The sequence below is a fragment of the Triticum dicoccoides genome, chromosome 4B (assembly GCF_002162155.2).
Source record: "Triticum dicoccoides isolate Atlit2015 ecotype Zavitan chromosome 4B, WEW_v2.0, whole genome shotgun sequence".
In the NCBI taxonomy this organism is placed as follows: domain Eukaryota; kingdom Viridiplantae; phylum Streptophyta; class Magnoliopsida; order Poales; family Poaceae; genus Triticum; species Triticum dicoccoides.
The window spans coordinates 592,145,175-592,152,087 of NC_041387.1; the positions used below are offsets into that span (position 1 = coordinate 592,145,175).

The following is a 6,913-nucleotide window of genomic DNA, read 5'->3' on the forward strand; positions in this document are numbered from 1 at the left end:
GCCCCTATCTTTCTCCGTGTCCGATTAAACTCCGTAACCACAAGTATCGCGTGAGTGCTAGCAATTATGAAGGACTAAGTGATAGTTGAGTATGTGGACTTGCTTTTAAGCTCTGACATAGACTCTTTCTGATGTTATGATAAATTGCGATTGCTTCAATGACAAAGGGTATAATTTGTTGGTGCTCAATAAGGTTTCTGATTCATGCTTTGGCTTTGTGAAAAGATCATCACTTGAACATGAGTAATCATATGACAAAATCTATTTATGTTGCTGTTATGAAATAATCATGATGCCTTCATGTCCGTATTTTATTTTTATCGATGCATCTACCTCTAAACATGAGGACATGTTTATTGTTATTGGCTATTCGCTTGAGGACAAGCGAGGTCTAAGCTTGGGGGAGTTGATATGTCCATTTTGCATCATGCTTTTGTGACAATATTTATTGCATTATGGGCTGCTATTTCACGTTATGTCACAATACTTATGGCTATTCTCTTTTATTTTACAAGGTTTACATGAAGAGGGAGAATACCGACAGCAGGAATTCTGGGTTGTAAAAGGAGCAAATATTGAAGGCCTATTCTACGCAACTCCAAAAGTCCTGAAACTCCACGGAATACCTTAAAGTAAATAAAGAAAATCGTTGCCAAAGATGAAGGCCAGGGGGGCCACACCCTGCTCACGAGGGTGGGGGCGCTCCCCTGGGCACGCCCCTACCTCATGGGCCCCCTGGTGGCTCTCTGACGCCCATCTTCTCCTATATGAAGTCTTTCGATGAGAAAAAAATAAGGGGGAACCTTTCAGGATGAGACTCCGCCGCCACGAGGTGGAACCTTGGCGGAACCAATCTAGGGCTCTGGCAGAGCTGTTCTGCCGGGGATAATTCCCTCCGGGAGGGGGAAATCATCACCATCGTCATCACCAACGCTCCTCACATTAGGAGAGGGCAATCTCCATCAACATCTTCACCAGCACCATCTCATCTCCAAACCCTAGTTCATCTCTTGTATCCAATTCTTGTCTCCAAGTCCGGGATTCGTGCTAGTAGGTTGCTAGTAGTGTTGATTACTCCTTGTAGTTGATGCTAGTTGGTTTATTTGGTGGAAGATCATATGTTCAGATCCTTTATGCACTTTATTACCCCTCTGATTATGAACATGAATATGCTTTGTGAGTAATTACGTTTGTTCCTGAGGACAAGGGAGAAGTCTTGCTATTAGTAGTCATGTGAATTTGGTATTCGTTCGATATTTTGATGAGATGTAGGTTGTCTAGCCTCTAGTGGTGTTATGTGAACGTCGACTACATAACACTTCACCATTATTTGGGCCTAGAGGAAGGCATTGGGAAGTAATAAGTAGATGATGGGTTGCTAGAGTGACAGAAGCTTAAACCCTAGTTATGCGTTGCTTCGTAAGGGACTGATTTGGATCCATATGCTTCATGCTATGGTTAGGTTTACCTTAATACTTTTGTTGTAGTTGCGGATGCTTGCAATAGAGGTTAATCATAAGTGGGATGCTTGTCCAAGTAAGGGCAGTACCCAAGCACCGGTCCACCCACATATCAAATTATCAAAGTACCGAACGTGAATCATATGAGCGTGATGAAAACTAGCTTGACGATATTCCCATGTGTCCTTGGGAGCGCTTTTCCTATTATAAGAGTTTGTCCAGGCTTGTTCTTTGCTACAAAAAGGATTGGGCCACCTTGCTGCACTTTATTTACTTTTTTTACTTGTTGCTCGTTACAATTTATCTTATCACAAAACTATCTGTTACCACTTATTTCAGTACTTGCAGAGAATACCTTGCTGAAAACCGCTTATCATTTCCTTCTGCTCCTCGTTGGGTTCGACACTCTTACTTATCGAAAGGACTACGATAGATCCCCTATACTTTTGGGTCATCACTGCATAAGCTTGTAGCTGAATGGTTTGACAAAAGGTTTTTTTAGAGGATGGGGGAGATGGGGTTTTATAGGAGGGACAACCCCCTTGGCTAGGTGTGAAAATGGTTTCAAAAGTAAGCAGGTTTGCATGGCTTCCTTGGGTGAATAAGCAGTCAACTTTGGGAGTTGTTGGAGAGCTCCTCGGAAATTCATGAAGTCTTGACAGCCTGGACACCTTCCATGAGAATGACTAGTACTTTTGACTCACAACTCCAAATGATGTGAGTTTTTTTGCATTGGAAAGATAATTTGATTTAGCTTCTGTTGATGTACGCCTATGGCCTCGTCTCTCCGTCACATGGGTGTGGCACACCAAAACATCAGAGGTAAAAACTGGCAACATCAACTTCACTTGAAACTTGTTTCCTCCAACTTGTTCCTTCAAAGCGGTTGCTTCAAGAGCTCATAGGTTGTTGGATTGATTCCATGTTATACCTGTCCATGTGTTTGCTTGATTTGGCTTAGTAATTTTTTCCAACTAAATTGTGCACTTTTCTGAAATGTCATGTATGATGTACCCATGTGCTCATCAAAGGCCAACGTGTCAGCGAGGCCGGTCATCTTATGGAAGTAGTTTGTGATGCTGAGGTCGCCAAGCTTGGTCTCGCCCAGCTCGGTGCGTATAGAATGAGCACGTGCCTGAGACTGAGAGGTGAAGCTGGTGTGAAGCGCCGCCCATGCATCCCGAGACGTAGCAGCGAAGATGACCATAGACGAAATGCTCGGAGTGAGCGAAGACTGGATGGCGGAGAGGATGGCCTGATCCTAGAACACCCACGTGTGATACGTCGGATGATACAGCGGCGGGCACGGGTTGGATCCGTCAACGTACCCCTCCAAGTAGCGGCTCCGAAGAAGAGGCAGCACCTGAGCATGCCATGACAAGTAATTGTCCCGAGTGAGCTTCACCGGAAGAAGGTGCGAGAAGTAAAACGATGATGGCGCCGCAGCATGATCAGTGTGAGCCTGCGTTTGTGGCACGTAGAGACCCATCGATGGGGCCGTCTCTGGATGAGCAGCGATCGCCGAAGAGGTGCCATAGGCAGGCACGACACCATCATACGACGAAGACGGGTAGGCGCCATGAGGAGCAGCAGCTAGGGCATCGTAGGTAGGTGCGACGGGAGCCCCATAAGGCGTAGTACATGTGTCCATGTAGGACAACGGAGGAGGCGGCGCTGCATAGGGTTGCGGCGGCGGCACGCCGTAGGGAGGCGCCGGCCAGGCAGATGGCGGCGGTGGCATGGCACCGTAAGCCGATGCAGGAGCACCATACGGTGGTGCTGAGACACCATAGGGAGGTGGGACACCGTGGATCGGCGCAAGCAGAGCGCCGTACCTGGGTGCAGTACCACCATAGGGCAGCGGTGCAGCAACATCGGTCGAGGAGGATGGGCCACCGGCGGAGGCAGATCGCCCTGCGCGCCAGACCCGATCGAGGAACCAGGAGGGGCGCCGCCGGGGACCGGGCTTGCCACCAGCTCGCGAGAGGCCGAGAGGCGAGGAAGGGGGATGCAGGGGCAAGGACCGGCTCAGCAACGGCGGCGACAGAAGCCGGCACGACAACGGCGGCGGCGGGGGCAGCGGAAGACATCGTAACCTAATCTGATACCATGTTAAACATGTGGTTTCGGAAACTGCTCGACACCCTAAACGGGTGTGGCTATCTCATATATAGAGAGGTACCAAGAGGTACAATACAAGGTGTATACAGAGTCTACGTATATACAGTCTAACAAAGTCAAGCATGTATAAGTTATTTGACCAATTTTGTATAAACTATCAATATTTACAATACAAAAGAAAAATATTTGGTATTGCAGAGGTTGGTAGATTCTTGTACTGCCTCCATTTTTATTTACTCCGCTATTAGTTTTGGCTGAAGTCAAACTTTATAAAGTTTGACCAAGTTTACAGAAAATAATATGAGCATTCACGATAACAAATTTATATGATGTGAAAATATATACAATGATGAGTATGATGATATATATTTGGTGGTGTATATGTTAAATATTTTTACAAACTTGTTGAAAGTATATAAAGTTTGACTTAAACAAACCTAATATGCGGAGTAAATAAAAACTAAGGGAGCATAAACTTGTTTGAACGTTGGAAGTTCGGATCTTAGCTAGAAAGTTAAATATGCACTGTATTTTTATTTTTAAAGGAAAACTTTCAATCTATTCATCATCAATCCCGATGGTACAATAAATACCAGAACTCTCCTCCCTCCTTCTCTTCTTCTCTTTCTCGGTCTCCCACTCTCCATTTCTATATCATATTACTGATACACGTCATGTAGGAAGAAAGATACGTGTCTGGTATTTTCCTTCTCATTGATATGCACCCGACCATGGCTATTTGTACTAATTGTATAAATGATTTAGAGTTTGGAAAGGGAACTTTGTCTCGAAACGGTTAGAACATAGCTGAATATATCAAACATGCTAATGGCATTGGATTGACTTTTTGAGAAATATAATAGAAGGTTAACCCTTCATTATTGTAGGTTTTACAAATATCTTTTGACAGTCCGGATGTGTGTTTTCCTTTGACCCTGCAAAAGAATTGTAAAAGGATGAGCAGTTTTGGAAAATACCAAAGGCACGTCTAAGCACAGTAGAATGTCCACATATCTCTTTATCGCTATATAATTCATTTCGGTACCATATGACCTAATGTTTTTCATTTTCCTTCTACTCCGACCAGGCAAGCAACGGCAATGCTGGACAGGCTACTCTCGCACCAGACTCCCTTTAGGGTAGTTACCCACGGGCACTCACCTCTGCCGTTTATTATTACTTGTGATTCCGCTTGTTGTGACTGGCTTGATCCATGTTGCGGCCCAATTATTATTTTTGTTTAGTTGCGATGGATCGTCTTGGCTTGCTTTTGGCACACCTGATTCCACTACCTTCTGTTGTTGCTTGGACCAGTTTACTATGTACTGAACATATTTATATCAATGTTGTGCTTCTGATATAATCTTGCTATGTTATACTGGTGATTTCCAGTGATTACTCTGATTTCCTACTTGCGCCAGTGAGTATACAAGGTCATACTCATGTTGTGATGCAAATACTTCCTTTGGCTAAATATTATAATTGTGACAGGTTCATACAATCATGTGGAGGAGTATTAAGTTATAGCATGTGTACTTAGGTTCTTTGGCATGTTATTCATAGGGTTATCAAGTAGGGTCCTATAGGGTTATTCACAATATTAAGTTAGGATTGAACCTGTGTTGCTCCAATATCATGCTATTGTTTATATTTGCAATGCTTCGATGATTGTATTGTTGTTACCGGATTTGATATGACTTGTACCCGGCAGCGGTGCTGCTGGGTGCGGCAAGCCGCACTTCCTACCTAGTCTAGCTATGAATGGCGAGGAGGCCAGACACAAAACATCGCATCAAGAGTGAAGCCGGACATCTCATAGCATATGGCCATGCATGATTCCAAGGTTGTGAAGACCCCTGGTGGGCTGGTTGCACCATAAGGAACCTAACATCTGAGCTACGCTCAGTTTACAAAAGAAAACATTGATGGTTATAGAAATTTCTGTATTTCAAATAAAATGTGTTTTTCATTTCAGAATGAACTTTTGCATTCTTGGAATTTATTCTTTGGAAAAACTAAGGAAACTATTTAGAATCAAGCAATCATGGGAATCGATCACGCTAACGCCTACAAAACAACATGAGTACATAGCCACCAGGACTACATGCCTTTAGTGAAAGATGTGAAGCCTGAAACTTTAAGTAATGAACAGTCTAGCAATTAAAAAGAATTTACTAACACTACACAAACCGGTCTTTTTTCCACAGTTTCTTTTTCTTTTTTTTCCTATAACATTTCTTCTTTATTCTTCAGAAAATGGTTGTGCTTTCAATTTTTTGTTCAAATTTTTGAAAAATGTGTGTTATTTTCAAATTTGGTTCATAAAGTTAAAAAATATTTGCATTTTCGAAAATTGCAAGGAAATTTCAAAAATATGTTTTTGTCTTTTAAAAATTGTTCAGAATGTTAAAACGCAAACAATTTTCTGATAGGCACAAAAAAAATTGTGAAAACAAACATTTTTAGAAAAAACGAACAAAAATATAAATTTCAAAACAATTTTCAGAAATGTGCACAAAATTCCGAAAGCAAAAAAAGTGTTCTGGATTTTCCCAAACATTTTTAGAAATTGTGAACAAAAGAATTTGAAAACGGGAACTTTTTTTAAATTCCGAACAAATTCCAACAGGCGCCCGACGGGAGCGATGTCCTCGCTTAGCTGGACAAGGCCTAACATTTTTTCTTCTATTTTTTCAATTTCCTCCTCTTTTTTCGTTAATTTATTTTTCTTCTTTTTGAAACATGTTAAAAAAATGAAATATTGTTTGGAATACCAAAATAATAGTTTTAAGTAACTATTTTAAATTATGATTTTCAATTCGTTTTCCCTTCAAATATTTATTAAATACTTTTTTGAAGAAAAATCACTGTTTTAAATTTTATCCCTTTGTAGTTATTAGTTATTAGTTATGTTAAAATCTTAAAATGACAGTTTTAAGTACCTATTTAAATTATGATTTTAAATATTATTTTCCTTCAAACCTGGCATGTATGCCTACCTGAACACCCTGCGTTTAACATGGTGTATTTGGACATTCTTGAAATGACCCCATCTTTTGCTAGAGGGTGGGCATGCCCATGCTAGGCATCAATGCCTCTAATTTTTTTTCATGACCTTCTATGACAAATTCAATGCACCAAGCCAAGTTGCTTGGGTTTTCGACAAGTTTTACATTTTCTGAAGTTTTCTCGGTAAAAAGGGGCCGATAAATGGCCAGACATGTCACAACTTGCATACGGTATCGAAATTTGCTTCAAGTGTTTCCCGCCCGTATGTGTCACCTCAAAGTTTGCATCCTAGTTTCTCATGTCATGTGTTTCCCGCCCGATAT

The 6,913-nt window shown here is 41.8% G+C and overlaps 1 long non-coding RNA gene across 1 annotated transcript; it reads left to right on the plus strand.

Moving 5' to 3' along the window:
- The first annotated feature begins 4,180 nt into the window (after positions 1–4,180).
- On the plus strand, positions 4,181–4,919 carry LOC119293955. The gene is made up of 2 exons (XR_005143266.1): positions 4,181–4,376; positions 4,469–4,919. It is a non-coding gene; the product is annotated as an uncharacterized LOC119293955 (long non-coding RNA).
- Positions 4,920–6,913: the final 1,994 nt, after the last annotated feature.